At 41.5% G+C, this 17,393-nt stretch overlaps 1 long non-coding RNA gene across 1 annotated transcript in view; it reads left to right on the top strand.

Moving 5' to 3' along the window:
* LOC133384302 (uncharacterized) overlaps positions 1 to 9,800 on the top strand; it is a 66,979-nt gene extending 57,179 nt beyond the window's left edge. The window contains exons 2-3 of the long non-coding RNA XR_009762492.1: positions 1,958 to 2,057; positions 8,678 to 9,800. This is a non-coding gene — a long non-coding RNA (uncharacterized LOC133384302). The remainder of the gene's footprint in view (positions 1 to 1,957; positions 2,058 to 8,677) is intronic.
* Positions 9,801 to 17,393: the final 7,593 nt, after the last annotated feature.

The raw sequence follows: 17,393 nt of genomic DNA, 5'->3' as shown, positions 1-17,393 counted from the left end.
AACTCTGTTTGGAAGATGTACAGGAGGAATAAGGAGGAATGTCTCACCTGTGGCTATCCTGTACTAAGCAGAAGGTTGGACTAGATGACCTTCTAGGTTCCTTCCAACTCTTATCATTTTACGTGGATGGTATTGTCTTCTGTTTGGGTTCTTGTAACATGAAATGGTAGCTTCAGTTACATAGACTCCATGCATCTCTTCTAGTGAATAGCCAAATCTGGGACTCAGGTCCACCACTCTAGCATTGACATCTACCAAGCTCCAAGGTAGAAGTGAAGCTGGAACTAACTACAAGGCAGGATAGCATAAAATGTCAAAGTTTCCTAAATTATGCATCTGGTAAGAGTGTGGCCCTTACGCTCCTTTCTATGTGCAACTACCCCTTTCTCTTCCTTCAAAAACTGTTTCATAAATCTAGCTTCCTCCTCCTCCTCCATCTTTTGGCATAATCTCTTAAAATGAAAGGCTGAAAATGTGTAAGAAGTATTTTCATGACGTCTGGCAGAGCTCTGTGTTTTTTCTCCACAACTACTGTTGCCCAACTGAGCTTGTACTTGGCCTGTTCTGCTATCTCCTGTGGCAGAAAGTCAGAAACAATTTGAAAATAAAAATGGAATGTTATTTGAAAATCTTCTGTATAAGTGTAAATTAGGAGAGTTTTTTTGTTCATGTACGTCAAAGTTCATAGGCCCTTCACATTTAAATATGTCAATATCAATGGGATTTAAAGTGCTGGAGTAAGAGCAAAGTACATTGGAAAGGAATATTTGAAGTTTTACTTGGCTGAAAACAGAAATTACAGAAGAGCAAGCAGTGGTGACTGGAACAGACGTGTGGCAGAATGACAAAGGTGGTGGAGGTGGGGTGGGAGGAGAGTGATGGGGGAAATGAGAATATTTTAATAGCTTTTCATATGATGAGAAAGATTAGAGGAACTGATTTAATTTTCACAAAGGAGATATAGCAAGATGCTTGAATGATGATGAGGCTTAGAAAACAGAATTGAGAATTACAGAATTGGGTTTTGCCTCTCGAATCTTAATCATGCCAAGGTGGTATGCAGTCGAGATGGAATGCTCAATGAATTTCAGTTTTTGTTTTTGTTTTGTTTTAAAATTTTAAAAAAACAAACCCCAGAGGCAACAGGAAAACATTAGTATCTTATGGTGTTGTGTTGAATTTTCTTTTAAATGTGAAGATAAATGATGCTTAAATAAAGAAAACAAAGAGCATAAGAAGAGCCTGCTGGTTCAGGCCAGTGGCCCATCTAGTCCAGCATCCTGCTGTCACAATGGTCAGCATCCTGCTGTCACAGTTGTGTAGTCTGCAAGCAGAACCTGAGCGAGATCAGTCTCCCTTCCTGCAGTTTCCACAAGCACACAGCCTCTGAATGTGGAGGTAGAACGTAGCCATCATAGTTGCCACTGCTTGAAATGTTGTTCAATCCTGAAAATGTTTGTTTCTATAAGGTGACAAAAGATTAATCCACATTAATTGAGACTTATATTGCTGGGAATTTTTGGGACACATTCAGTATGCCCAAAGTCAAGGATTACCAATGTGGTGCCCTCCGGATGTTTTTGGACTCCAGCTCCCATCGGTCCCAGCCAGCATAGCCAATAGTTAGGGATGATAGGAATTGTAGTCCAACAACAAATAGAGGGCACCACATTGGCTACCCTTGGCTTATTGCTGCGAACACATGATTTGAGTTCATATTGGGTCTAAGCTCTGCCTCTACCAAAAGGGAGCCAAAGGGCATAGGCTACAGCAAGGACACAGCACCAGTGGCCATCCAGATGTTATTGGACTGCAGCTCCCATAAGTCCCAAACTGCCATAGTGAATGATACTGGGATGGTGCGAACTGATAGTCCAACAACATGTGGAGGACCACCAGTGTCCATCCAACCTTAGGTATGATTTTCAGAAAGCTGTTTCCTTGTGTTGCATTGTAGGACATGCATGGGGCAGGACTTTTACAGTTGTGGCAACCACACTTTGGAATTCTTTACAGAGGGAGATCTGCTGACCTGCTGACCTCATCTTCATCTTCAAGTGAGCATCATATTAAAACTTACTGATATTGAAATGCATGCCTAGCTTACTGACAGTGCATATTAATGCAGGTTTACTCAGAAGTAAATCCATCTGTTTTCAATGAGACTTCCTCATAAGTGTGTTTGACTGCGGCCTTGATCTCATGCCTAGCTATTGCTAGTGCTCAATGCTATGTATTTATTATTTAGCTGAAATAGCTGGTGGGCGCTTTAGTTTTTAAAGAGCTGCTGTAGATTTTTTTTTCTTGTGTGAATTACTTTGATTTCTTTTAACATAATGTTTTATCTTGACTGTATTTTTCGTGTGATAAAAAACTATAAGTTCTTTAAATGCCTTTGGCAGAGAATATAACAGATACATTTTATAAATAAATACTTCTACTTTTAGGGAAGTTCTAAATGTCTTGTGTAACATTAGCAGAAGAAACTCCTGTGGATAATCAGACATTATGACAGTTCTCCAGTCGCTTGCTGTGTGGACTGGCCTATGCACCATAATTAGGGCTGTTCCCAAGCAGGTGGTTTGAATACTAGAGTCTATGGCCGAGATCAGAGGCTTTATCTGCACTGAGGCTTCATCAAATCTCCTTTTAGAAAAGGAAAGAGAGTGCTGCTTGGTGCATGAATGGTACATTCATTTTCTCATTGAAGAGAATGGGAAAACTGTACATGTGCTCTGGATCATTGCCTTTGATTACAATATGAAGATAAAGAGGGAAAGTATAGGGAACACCATGCAGGTGATTTTTATGGTCTAAGAGTTCTCTTAAACACAAGCAGAAAATAAATCTTAAAACAGTAGCACAGTATATTCCACAGAATGAAAGGACACTCAGATAGCACTGTACAGTGTGTTTTAGGTAAGGTGATTATAATAGTTTTGAGAGTACTATTCAGAGTGGTTACAAACTGAGTGCTTTATCAGTAAACAGCTCTAAAAACTCTTAAAGCTACATCACTAAATCCATATACAGAAGACACATGTCTTGCAGACCTATTAGTTCATTACTCATTGAAACCTATCCAGAGACAGTTAGCCACACAGTTAAGCCCCATTAACATCAGTGGGGAAAATTAAGTTGCAACCAAGTTATGCCCAGTGAGGCCAATCAGTGGAATTTAGGTGCAACTAACTTCCTTTAGATTGTGGCCTTAATCTCTTGGCAGATTGTGTCTCTTTTTAAAGTTGTTTTGGTCTTTCTAATTCAGTATTCTATCCCTAACAGATCCCCAAACTACAACCCATAGATGTACTATTTATGTATACACTTCACTGAAGTAACTGGAGTTCCATTGATGGGTTGCAAAGTAGAAGATTTCTTCCTATCAGTTTTCCTTTCAAGGAGCTCAGGGTATCATACATGGGTCATCACTCTTTCTCCCTCGAAACAATCTCATGATGTATGATCGATGGAGAGCCAGTGATTGACACAAGGTCATCCAGCAAGTTTCATGGCTGAGTGGGGATTTGAAGCCCTATGTCTCAGGTTGAGGTCACACACTCTAGCAGCTAGAGTCGAGCTACTACACCACATTGGCTCTCAGTGTTAACAATGCTTTAAAGCAAATCCTATGAGAAGTACCAGTATCTTCTAGTTATCTTTGGTAACAAATCAATAACATTTTAGTGATGTTTCCTAGCTTTTTAACGTTAGAGTAAATGGCACAGTTGTGGCAGTAGTGAAATATGCTATCTTTTCACTTCCTCCAAGATGGCTGCAACTTCATTTTCAAAAACAAAAACAAAAATGTAAATACCTACAAGAAAAAATGAACATTAAGGTTGCCAGCTGCATCCCAATAGAGCACCTGGGTTGGGAGGGGGAAGCTGCTGTATCCACATTTGCTCTCTGTATATAAGTGTTCCACAATTTATTTTACCCTGCATTGTGCCATCAATTCACAGAGAATGCTACAAGGACATTTTATGAAGTGTCAGAGGAAACTAGGACAGAATATGCCCACTTGCATGATGTCCATATATTAGGTTTTTTTAAGAAGTTAGCAACAACAGAAGAACCAGTGTGGTGTAGTGATTAGAAAGGGACTAGGACCTGGGAGACCAGGATTCAAATCTCCACTCAGCCATGAAGCTCATTGGGTGACTTATTATTTGAGTGTGAGGATCATTAACAGAATAACTATAAATTTGAGAGGAAGCATAAGGCTGAGTCAAAACGACCATGTGCTGGGTATAAAAATAAAACAACTATTGAAGTACTTTGAGAAATATCTGCTCTCAGAAGAGTTGTCTTGCTGTTACTGACTTCTAAATTCTCCAAGCTTTTATGAGCATTGTGGGTAACTAGCAAGTTACCAGTGGAAATTGCTTTGAGGTTGCTTATATTGTATCTTGCAAATCAAAACGGAGTCCAGTTTAATAACTCAGTTGACTTTATCCACCAGCAGTGGGAGAGGAAACTAGCTTTAGTTGGAATGGGTACAGTGCATAGCAATTTCAGAGCTTGGAAAAGTTACTTTTTTGAACTATAACTCCCATCAGCGCAATCCAGTGGCCATGCTGGCTGGGGCTGATGGGAGCTGTAGTTCAAAAAAAGTAACTTTTCCAAGCTCTCAGCAATTTCTAGTGTAATTGGGAACTGTGCACTATGACAGAAGAGCTAAGTAGAAGGGGTATACGTGTGAAAGTTTACAATAAATGTCATATGTGCTAGATATTTTAAGAAACCTCTTCTGTTTGTGTTGATTTATGATAAAGTTGACTCATTGTTCAGAAATGTACTAGGAAATTAGTTTTAACGTATTAAAGGTCTTGTTAAAAGGACTGTGAAATATTGAGAGCAGAAAAAGTCTCATGCACATGAAAGAGAGGTTACAGCAACTCTCATCATTCCTAACCTTTGGCTATGTTGGTTGGGGCTGATGGGAGTTGGAGTCCAACAAGAATTGAAGGGTGCTATGTTGGCTATTTCTGGGCTACAGCATCATTGGGAGCCACCTTGCATGGAATGAGGTGGTAAGATGAGGTTGTAGAATCCTGAATAGTGCTACTCCCAACCACAAAAGGAGAGACATTTTAATGCTCTCCCATATAAACAAGCTCACTGCATATGGTTAAAAAAAAAACCTCATCAAGGAGAGGGCTATGCTACATATTTCTGTCTGATTTACTACATGCAGGGAGCTTATTAATAAATGCAACTCTCCTTCTGCAGTTTGTAACAGTGTGGAGATCCAACGGGAGCCTGGCAGCCCCAAGTAAAGGCTGCTATTGCCAATGCACAAAGAACTACAAAGGCGCTTCTTTCCTTCTATTTTAATAGAGGAGGTCAATATCTTCCCGCAGCCATACAGGTTTTTGTGACAAAAGTCATTCCACAGCTGCTGTATGGTGCACCAGTTAGTACCTATGAGAAGTATTCCTCGTTTGAAACAGTCCAAAATAGTTTCCTTCGATCCATATTGGCTGTTCCTTGCTGTGTCCCCAGCTATATTCTCTGACTAGAGGTCAGGCTTCCTACCATAGAATCTTGTATTTGGATTTGTAGAATTAAATCATGGCTAAAACTGATCTTTGCCCCAGTGGGCCTGGCCCCATGTATTTTATCGGATGCTTTCCAGTCCAAATGGAAAGAGATGATAAATGCCAAATTACTAAGGCTAGGGTTCTCCATGCCCATGATTCTTAATATGGGACATGCAAAAGCCATAGAGAACATTCTCCAACGGATCCGGGATGTGGATTTTCAAGGCCATCTGATGCTAGTCACCAAATTTAGATACAATGCAAGACCATTCTTACCTGCCCCTTACTTAAACACTCTGACTATACCTAAATTCCGAAGAGCCTTTACATTGGCCAGGTTTAACATCTTGCCCTTGGCACTTCTGGAGGGCAGATATATAAAAAAACCCTATAATGAGAGACTATGCCCTTGTGGTGGGGGGGTGGTAGAAACGGTGGAACATGTGCTACTATGTTGTCTATTCTATCGAGATCTTAGACACCAGTTAATCATTCCAATCTTACAAAACATACCCGGCAGAAATGAGGCTTTTTATGCAAACTATCTTCTATCCAACCAGTCTCCACAGATAACAGCTAAGGTTGCTAGTTTCTGTTCTGCTGCTATCCATTGCAGAAGATCCATGCTAAGTTGAGGGTTATGTACAGATGTAGTTCGGGTTATAATGAAATTTTAATTGTTTAATTGTTCTGTGTTGCTTTTATCGTAAATTGTCACTTTTTACTGATGTATACATTTATGTTGGTCTATGACCGCAATCAATTATTCAGTGTGGAGATTTTCAGCCATGGCTCTTTGTTCTTTCATGGGTAGCACTGCCTTTGTATTCCAATTTCATATTGGAATAGTCTACTGTGATTTTAGTCTTTTAATGTATCATTATGATTTTAATGTATTGTTGCACGCACCCCTATCTCCGAGTGGTGTAAGACTTCCAGGGGTTACAGCACTTACCCAGGGTTTGGTTTCCTTGGAATGAAGGTTCAGCAGAGACTATAGTGTCTTAAAGGATATATGCCTTATTTACACATATATACATCCTGAGCTTAAGATGGAGGGGTTGTCAGAATTAACAGTCCAACAGATCTTGCTTCCCAAAGCCCATGGCTTTGGGGTTCAGACACAGAGAGCAGGCCTTTCTGTGTGTCTTCCCAGTTTCACCTAGACTAACATTAAAACACACACAAAAACTACTTCTTTGTTGGGGAGGGATCACTCTCCTCCAAGAGTTCCTATGTCAGCAGGACTTCTTGGGACCACATTCTTACATATGCAGATTTGGTCCATCCAGCAAACAAAGACATTGGGCAGCATTATTTACTTATTAATGGAACTAGTCTGACTAGTTGACCAGGGTTCTTTGCTCCAATTCCACTTGTACAGTTTCCCAATCAGAGGCTGGAAAAGGGATCCAAAGAAACCATCCGTCACAACTCTCAATCCTATAATAGTATATATGGCACAGCCTGATAAGGATGGACAAATCACTCTTTTCTATTTCTGGGCCATGTCACTTTCACATGTGTTTACACATTAGTCCATTCCATCCTGTTTAATCTGCATTTTTTAAAAGAAAAATCTGCATGAAAGTACGCATTTTAGTACATATTCAAATATTATATGTACTTTCTCTAAAAATATGCATTTTAAAATGCATTTTTATGCTTTGTTACACGCACACACCCCATTTTGCCACAGAGATGAATAGCTAAGGTTTGATCCATACATTTAGTTGGGGGAAGAGAAATTAGGCCAAGTAGTATCAGAATTTGCAAATATCAAATTCTTTAAGCATCCTGATTGTTCCAGGTATAATGAGTTCAGTGAGAAGAGCAGTGCCTGCAAAGTAGTTTTATTTTTAACATGGACTGTCTGATACTAGTCTGATGTACTATCTCAGAAACTTTAAATACTGAAAAACATTATCATTCACTACTCCCTCCTAATCCTCTGTCCAAAGACTTTCATCATTACATATTAGTAATGTCATGAATGTAGACACTCACACTTTAACCATAAGCACATAAGTTTTGCTATGACATTCACATTCTGAATTATTGTCCTGTTCAGCTTGTGACCCCACCACGCTAAACACAGCTTACCAGGCATATATGACAACCTATAGAGGCAAAGGGCCAATAAAGCTTCTGTCTGTTTAGGAGTGCAAAACTGGGGTGGAAGAAGATGTTAAGCATTTTGTGGGCTTGGTACATGCTGGTGGGCTGTGTACAACTTGACAGATTATGTACAGGTATCTCATAACATGTTTGAACTACAAAAATGATCTTTTGTAACAATGTTAGTAATAGCTTGCTGAATTCCTCAAAACATGCTAGACAAATTGAAGCCTAATTTGAATTAGGGGAAACATAATAGCTGCCTTCAAATATCTGAAGATGGGCCACATAGACAATGGAACACACTTGTTCAATGTTGCTCCCGAGGAAGGACTAGATCCAACAGGCAAAAATTGCAAGGAGACAGATTTTTAGGAGATGCTGCTTCCTCATAGTAAGTGCTGCTTCAAAGCAGAGTATCTTAGGAGATGGGTGGGCTCTCCTTTTGCTGGAGGCAGAGGCTGGATGACCATCTATTATGGATGCAGTAGACTGAGCAGGAGATTGGTCCAGATGCCCTTCAAGGTCCTTTCCAATGTTAAACTTTCTATGACTGTATGAATTCCAATATTAGGGTACTTGCTAAGCAGGCAGAGGATAGATTTCATTTTTATACTATGTTATATATCCATATATATATATAATTGTCATCAGTTTTTGGTTTCACTGTTGCCAACCCCAAGCTCCCAGCATTGGGCAGGCTAGTAATCTAAGAGAAGTGAGAAAACTATTGTCCCAACAATCTAAGGTGTCCACTTCAGAGCCTGACAATCTACAGTAATCACATTCTCTAATGGTGTACTGGCCCTTGCCTTGCAATTATGTTGGTGAAGGAAACACACACACACTCACGATCATTTGACCTTTTTGGTGGATAAAGCCAATATTTGAAATCCAAAGATAAATGTCATCTTGCAACTAACATTGTTGACATGCAGAATTCATTATGAGAGACGTGTGTGTGTAATGTGTGTGTAATAAAACATAGGATCTTTTTTCTCTTTTCCCTGCAGACACTCAAGCTGTGCGCTGGGAAGAAAGTCAAATCACATATCTCAAGGGCTAACTGATTATGATTGTGTCTGTATGCAAGAATACAGCCTTGAATCAATTAATGAGCTATGTGCCAAGGATTAAGCCTGGGCAATCAAAAATAATTAGGTATCAGAAGCAAATCTTAACCGCATCAGAGGCCAGGGAGAAAATTTGACATTTTAAAATGTTTATAGATAGCTTGAAAATCCTGACAATGTAGACTGGAAATTATTATTTGCATAATTCTGATATATTTTGGAGAGGAAATGTATTAGGCTACAATCCACTTAGTTCTTCTTTACTAAGAAGTTCCGTTAATACTTCCCGCTCATGTACTTCCCTCCCCCAAGAACTTCACTTTTCTTCCTCTCTTGCAAGATTTAAGTGGATCCTAGGCTTTCTTATTCTGCCAAGCTTTTTATTGATTTTATCTGATGCTGTTTTAATTACATGTTACTTCTTCCATTGTTGTCTTAGTTTTAACATTTTTATTGTAATCTGCCTTGTGAAGGACTTGCCCTAAAGGGCAGAGTAGACATATCATTAATAAATACAGAGAAGTAGTAGTTTCTAACAGCTAAGTCTCCATGTGATGGTTTAAGGCATTCTGCAACAGGGAATATGATATATGTTTCGAATAATGCATTGAATTTTTCTCTCTGAATTTTTTAACTCCAGTCCCAGATGGATCAGTTCAATTTATTCAAACTAGAGAGTGCCAAGAAACATTTCAGAGGGTAAACAAAATATGTGTATGTTTGTTTCATGGCTAACATCAATTTTTAGAGCTAGGCACACTACTGAAGTAAGAAAATGTTTAAAACTTGTTGGGCCTGCGTCAGAGGCGGCCAGTTCAGGTCCTGGCTGAGGGCCCCTACAGCCCAGAGGGGCCCCTGAGGAGCCTCTCCTTAGGGTGGGAGGGTAGTGCTCCACTTCTGCAATCCACAGCAGTGTCAACTCCTGATCCTGCCACAGATTACAGAGAGGGAGCTCCCAGCCCCCACATACAGACTGCGTGGGCCCACAATGCCCACCCACATGCCCCAGTTTCCTCTCCCTTGCCATGAATGCTGTGTGTGCGGCACGCGCATATCTGCGATCAACCAAGATGGTGGTGGAAGCTTCTCTAAGGGGCTGCTTGCTACCCCTACCACCATCTTGCTTGGTGGCAGACATGTCCGTGCACATAGTGTAGTGCGCATGTGTGCCATCAACCAAGATGGCAGTAGGGGGTATCAGCCCCTTAGAGAGGCTCCCACCACCATCTTGGTTGATAGCAGCCATGCACACATAGTGTGCAGGGCATCCTTCCTAAGGATCAACGGAGAGGTAGGTGGGGTATGTGTGCAGGTGGGGGCTGCAGGCCTGGGGCAGGCTAGTGCCCAAGGTCCCCGTCATGTCTGGCAGTGGCCCTGAAAACTCCTATCTATCACCATTCAGAGGTCTGTTGACTAAAATACCTGTGGATCCCTCCCCCTTGCAACACTGGCTATGGATTGTAATAGTTTCCTCTGAAAAATTCAATTGGGCTAGATCAGCCTTTCCCTACCAGTATGCCTCCAGATGTTGTTGGACCACAATTCCCATCTTTCCTGACCATTGGCAATGCTGCTGAGGCTGATGGGAGTTGTGGTCCAACAACATTTGGAGGCACACTGGTTGGGAAAGGCTGGGCTAGATAATATATCTATTCAAACATTTAAAGTAATAAATGTAATTTTAATATATATATAATAACTAACTATCATAAAACATTGTTAAAAACAATAATATATGGCAATAAAATATCCTTAAACCATTCCATGCATTCAGATCTTGTTCTGGGTCTTTCCCCCAATCCATTCCATGCATTCAGTTCTTGAATTATATCTTTCATAAACACGTTTCAACCTGTGAAGGTCTCCTTCAGTGGGCACTCTGGATTTTTGTTGGTTGGAGGTTACTGAGCTCCTCCGGCATTTTTTAGATTTTATAGATAGTAAATCTGACCCTTTGGATAAAGTGGGAACCACACATGGCCATCTGCAATTACATAAATGTGTGTATAAAAGATAACACTCACCAACACCATATATTGTACAGATGTGTATCTTGCTCACTCTCTTAATTTGGATTGGTGAATTAATGGTAAAAATCTAAAGTAAGTTATAAAAGAATCCAGTTAGAATGTGTCACAATTATATTTCAATTTTCTCCTGTAGATACATCATCTAATCACCCACCCTTGATAATGTAGGCCTCTCAAATTCAGTGGAATTACTTGTTTGTCAACCAGCTTGCTCGCTCTGGCTACTATCTGAAATATATATAGTTGGCAAGGTACTAATAGTTTTCCTACATGTCATTTGAGCACTGCAATTTCCTCTCTTATATTTGACAGTCTTACCCTGAAATAACTGAAGAGCAGCCAAACCAAAATATTTGAACAAAATGAGGGGAATAGTTTTCGCATCATCCAGATCCCAGACAGGATTCTCTTGCAAGCCTCACCAATAACAAGGAACATTGCAATTCATAGACCTAATTCAGATACTTTAAAATCCTTTATGTGGAGCATCCCAATAAATGCAGCAATATAATGGAAGTCATGCCTGGCCTCATGTGACCACATTGACAGGTGTACTTACTTTCCCAGTGTTGATTTGCACAAGCATGGATTGTTTTTAAAAATAGGCTGCCACATTCTTGTGAATCATCATTGGGAAGTGGGGCTTGTCCAGTGTACTTATCCCAAGTCAGACTTTACTTCCCTCAGATGTTACTGTCTATGGTGATTAGTGACCAGAGACAGGGGAGGTTGGTGGTGGCACCTTAACCACTACTAGTGAGGCTTGCCTGGCAACCACATTGGTGTTATTTGGTTCCTGGCAAATACCTCATTTTCCCTTGCACTTTAAAATTAGCAGTTTTTATCTGATGAGGATTCTTAATACTGTTGCTATTTACAGTCTTATTATGATTAACTATTTTTTTTTAAAAAAAATCTATATGTTGTATTAATGTATTTTTGTATTCTGTGATACCATCCTGGCAAAATCTCTTTGAACGGAGAGAGATAACAAGAAAATAAAACAACATTAAATTAGTGTTGGGAAGGTATCAAAGGACATGAAGCTAAAGGCAACCCTAGAAGCAGAAACCTTTCTTCCTTTCTTAAAAGTTCATTTGTTTAAGATCCTATTTTCTAAGAATTAAATCTGTTTAGAGTACTGTCATGGGCCTGAAGGAGAACCTTTGGCAAGATTGGGAGAATGAAGAGTGGGTTGCAGATGTCACGGAGGTGGCTGGGAAAAACATGGGAGAAATGTTTCCAGAAGCCTCTGGCAGATCTGGGTTTAGTGAGGTTAATGTAGCCCATCACCCCCTCATCTCTGACAGTGATGAGGTTTCCTCACTGGCACCCAGCCCATACCTAGCTGTTAAACAGATAACATGTAATGAACAACATGGAGTCTTCCAGAGAAAGGAAAGCAAAAGCAGTCTGTCAGAACTTGAGTTCATGCTTTTGCCAAGATCAAGGAGATTAGAAAACAGCCAGCTTCAGAAAATGTCCTGTTTCTAGGGAAAGCCTTGCAATGAAAGCAAGAAAGTATTAGAGAATGCTTGGACAAGTATGTGCCCACGCAACTCTCTTATATTTGGGATGAGTGGACGAGATTAAGGCATAGCAACAACAGTCTGCCATGCCTCTACCTGCTAGTTTATAACCTGAGATATGTAGTCTAATGTTTCTTCAATTTGCCTAGTTTGCATCCTGAGATATGCCTAGCCTGTTTATGAGAGAGACAACTAGCCTGTTTCTGTGAATATATCTAATCTGCTCCTGTTATGTATCTTGAATCATGTCTAGAATGCCTGATGCTGTGTTCCTGTACTGACTTCTGGAATAAAACTCATTAAAAAAAACCCAGCCTTTGAGTCCTGAGTCTACTTCTCTGGCTGGGAGCCAGGACAACTATACAGTCAGTTAACCTGCAATAAGATCCCCTGAACTTGTCTTCCTCTCTAATTTGTGTATAGGCTGTAGACTTGCATTAGAGATTGAAGTGAACTGAATGAGAATAGATGAATCTATATAAGGTTAAGAACTCTTGACATCATCTGTCCATGTCAGCATGTGTGTTTATATAAACCAGGTGCCCCCCCTCAAATCTTTTACCATCAGGGAACATTTTGTTTATTTATCAAAATTTATATATTACTTGATTGTAAAAACCTTTAAATGGTTTACAAAAGACATTACAATTATCGATACAACACTTAAAAAACAGTGATTAAAAACATTTTGAAAACAATTTAAACAACAACAAACTAAAAAGATTACAGCGTATCAACATCTATATGTCTGGGTAGGTAACCTAAGGCTTACCTAAACAAAAACACTGTAAGCAGGTGCCAAAAGGAATATAGTGAAGGTGCCTGCCTGATGTCAATAGGCAGGTAGCTCCATAGAGTAGGTGGTGCCACATTTATTATTATTATTATTATTATTATTATTATTATTATTATTTAATTTGTATCCTGCCCTTCCTCCCAGCAGGAGCCCAGGGCGGCAAACAAAGCACTAAAAACACTTTAAAACATCATAAAAACAGATCTTAAATTACATTAAAACAAAACAGCGTTAAAAACATTTTTAATTTTTTTTAATAAAAGGGTTAAAAACATTAAAAAACATATTAAGCAATTCTAACACAGACGCAGACTGGGATAAGTCTCAACCTAAAAGGCTTGTTGAAAGAGGAAAGTCTTCAAAAGGCGCCGAAAAGACAGCAGAGATGGCGCCTGCCTAATATTCAAAGGGAGGGAATTCCACAGGGTAGGTGCTGCCACACTAAAGGTCTGTTTCCTATGTTGTGCAGAACAAACCTCCTGATAAGATAGTACTAAAAGAATGACTTCTTACAAGTGCTGAACTAGCATTATGTGGCACCTATAACAGGGCCAATTCTGCAGATTGAGGTGCTCAAGTAGGCACATATGAGATAGGGCGGTCCCGCAGACAAACTGATCCCAAGCTGTTAAGGGCTTAATATACCAGTAGTAACACCTTGAACTTGGCCCAAATTGGCAACCAGTGCAGATCTCTGTGCAGAGATGTTATATGCTGACAGGGTCTCATTCCTGTCAGCGATCTGGCTGCAGCATTCTTCACTAACTGCAGTTTCCGGGTCAAATGCAAGGGAAGCCACATATAGAGTGCATTGCAGTAATCCAGTCTTGAAGTCACCAATGCTTGAACTACTGTGATCAAGCTCTCCTGCCTCAGGAACTGTCATAGTTGTCTTACCAGGCACAGTTGATAAAAGGCATTCTAGCCACTGAGACTACCTGGGCCTTCAGTGACGGAACTGGATCCAGAAGCATCCCCAGACTGTGTACCTGCTCCTTCGAAGGAGTGCAACCCAATCCTGGGCAGGTAGTTGACCAATTCCTTGGACATCAGAACTACTCACGCACAGTGCCTCTGTCTTGCCAGGATTCAAGCTCAGCTTACTTTCTCTCATCCATCTAACCACTGTGTCCAGGTACCAGTCCAGGGCCCACACAGCTTTTCCTGATTTAGATGTTATGGAGAAGTAGAGCTGACTGTCATCAGCATACTGATGGCACCTTGCCCCAAAACTCCTAATGACTGCTTCCTGTGGCTTCATATAGATATTAAATAGCATTGGGGATAAGATGGTGCCCTGTGGTACCCCACAGCACAACTGCCAGGCAGCAGAAAGACAATAACCCAACACTACTCTCTGGACTTGGTCCTGTAGGAACCACCATAACACAGTGCCCCCAATTCCCATTCCATGGAGCTGGTCCAGGAGGATACCGTGGTCAATGGTGTCAAAAGCTACAGAGAGTTCGAGAAGCAGGAGCAAGGATGAACTTCCCCTGTCCCACTGTCTATAAAGGCCATCCATCAGGGCAACCAAGGCTGACTCAATCCCATGGCCAGGCCTGAACCCAAATTGGAATGGATCTAAATAATCTGTGTCATCCAGGAATTCTTGCAGCTATGCCACCACTGCTCTCTCCACCATCTTTCCCGAGAAGGGGGTATTTGCAACTGGTTAATAGTTATTCCAATCCAAGGGATCCAAGGCTGGTTTCTTTAGAAGTGGTCTGATCACCACCTCTGTCAAGGCTGCAGGGTCCACCCACTCACACAACAAAGCATTAATCACACTCTGGACCCAACCAGTCAGCTTTCCTGTGCTAGATTTAATAAGCCAGGAGAGACAGGGGTCAAGAGTGCACCTGGTCAGACATGTAGCTGTCAGCACCTTGTTCACATCATAAGCTGAAACTGATCCCACAACACATCACTGACTCCAGCATTGGGTACTTCATCTGAAACTGCAACAACAGCAGAGTCAAGAGACTCTCCAAAGTCCAGCAACTTTATCCTCAAAATGTGTATCCAGTTGGCCACAATGGGTCTTTGAATGCTCCAGAGCCCCAGTGGGAGTCAGTGACCTCCAAACCATTTGAAATAACTCTGCCTGCCTACTGGAGAACTGCAATGCCAGCTCCTTCACAGCCTGCACCACCACATGGTAGGCACAATGGTGTGCACTAACCAGTGTTCGGTCAGTTTCAGAGCAAAACTTGTGCCACTTGTGCTCTAGGCATCATCCAGTTTGATTTATGTCCTGATGCTCCCTAGAATATCGAGGAGCCACTTGGGCTCCACATCACTGGAGAGGACACTCGGGAGTGATTGTGTCAACTGCTTGTTTCATCTCACCATTGCTCAGCGAGACCAGGGCTTTGACAGGATTGTCAGCTTTCTCCACTGGAAAATCCACTTAAGCATTCAGAAACACATCAGTTTCCATCAGTCTCTGAGAGAGGCCATCCAAATGGGCCCACCACTCTCAGAGGGGACAGTTGCCACTATAAGTCCAAACTTCACCAGGTAATGGTCTGACCATGACAAGGGAGTGTATTGCATACCCCCTACATTTGGTCATATTTCTCGGGGTAAAGACTATATCAAGGGTATGCCCTGTGCAATGTGTTGGTCCAAGAACCATATGAGACAGCCCCATGGTTGTCATGGAGGCCATGGTGTCCCATGTCGGTCCTATGGCAGCCTCCATATGGATCTTGATGTCACCCAGAACTATTGCTCTGAGGCTGTCCAACACGACACCAGAGACCACTTCAGGTCAGGAATGCCACTGAACAACAGGATGGTGGTAGACATTCTCCAGTGGATTCATTTGCTTTCTTGAATTCACCTTGTAAGAGTCAAACCAAGTGAATGTGTGTGAGAGACAGGATCAGCTCCTGCTTCTAGAGTAGGAGGAAGACAGAGCTGCTGATGGCTTGGGATGCTTGCAGACCCTGAAGGGGTGCCTTTTCCTTCCAAAGGGCTAATTTCAACAATGCCCGGTAAGTGTGTGTGTGGGGTGTGTGCGTGTGGAGAGACCAGGGGTTGTAGTGGACAGCATGATGAAAATGTCGACCCAGTGTGCGGCAGCTGTGAAAAAGGCAAATTCCATGCTAGGGATAATTAGGAAAGGTATTGAAAATAAAACAGCCGATATCATAATGCCGTTGTATAAATCTATGGTGCGGCCGCATTTGGAATACTGTGTACAGTTCTGGTCGCCTCATCTCAAAAAGGATATTATAGAGTTGGAAAAGGTTCAGAAGAGGGCAACCAGAATGATCAAGGGGATGGAGCGACTCCTTACGAGGAAAGGTTGCAGCATTTGGGGCTTTTTAGTTTAGAGAAAAGGCGGGTCAGAGGAGACATGATAGAAGTGTATAAAATTATGCATGGCATTGAGAAAGTGGATAGAGAAAAGTTCTTTTCCCTCTCTCATAATACTAGAACTCGTGGACATTCAAAGAAGCTGAATGTTGGAAGATTCAGGACAGACAAAAGGAAGTACTTCTTTACTCAGCGCATAGTTAAACTATGGAATTTGCTCCCACAAGATGCAGTAATGGCCACCAGCTTGGATGGCTTTAAAAGAAGTTTAGACAAATTCATGGAGGACGGGGCTATCAATGGCTACTAGCCGTGATGTCTGTGCTCTGCCACCCTAGTCAGAGGCAGCACGCTTCTGAAAACCAGTTGCCGGAAGCCTCAGGAGGGGAGAGTGTTCTTGCACTCGGGTCCTGCTTGCGGGCTTCCCCCAGGCACCTGGTTGGCCACTGTGAGAACAGGATGCTGGACTAGATGGGCCACTGGCCTGATCCAGCAGGCTCTTCTTATGTTCTTATGCTCAGAGTGTTCAAAGCTACCAATGCCACATCTGCCATTCTTCTACCCCAAGTGAGATTCTATGGAGCGTGGGGACTGGGGATAGGCTGAGATGGTTTAGTTGTGTTCATCCAAATCCTGTTTGCTTGATTGCTATCAGCATCTTTACTCTTTGCATCAACTTATCTAGAAAGGAAACTGCTGAGCTTCTTGTCAGGAAACCTCTATGAATTGCAGAGGATTTTGAGTTATGTGCTAGAGTGCACACTCAGTTTACCTAGGGCCCTAGTCAGGCCTTTTGGACTCACGTGAACAGAGAGTATAAAGTAGGACACACCCAGTACGTCCTTGCGTTTGCATGTTGCAGGAAAAACAACAGCACTGGTAGTCAAACTAAACTTGTCTGCCATCAGTGATCTTCCAATGGGGCTGATGGGAGTGGGAGCCAAGCAACATTTATAGGGCCATTGGTTTCCCAT

Source organism: Rhineura floridana, chromosome 4, assembly GCF_030035675.1.
Source record: "Rhineura floridana isolate rRhiFlo1 chromosome 4, rRhiFlo1.hap2, whole genome shotgun sequence".
Taxonomy (NCBI): domain Eukaryota; kingdom Metazoa; phylum Chordata; class Lepidosauria; order Squamata; family Rhineuridae; genus Rhineura; species Rhineura floridana.
This window is presented reverse-complemented; position numbering and strand designations above follow the sequence as displayed.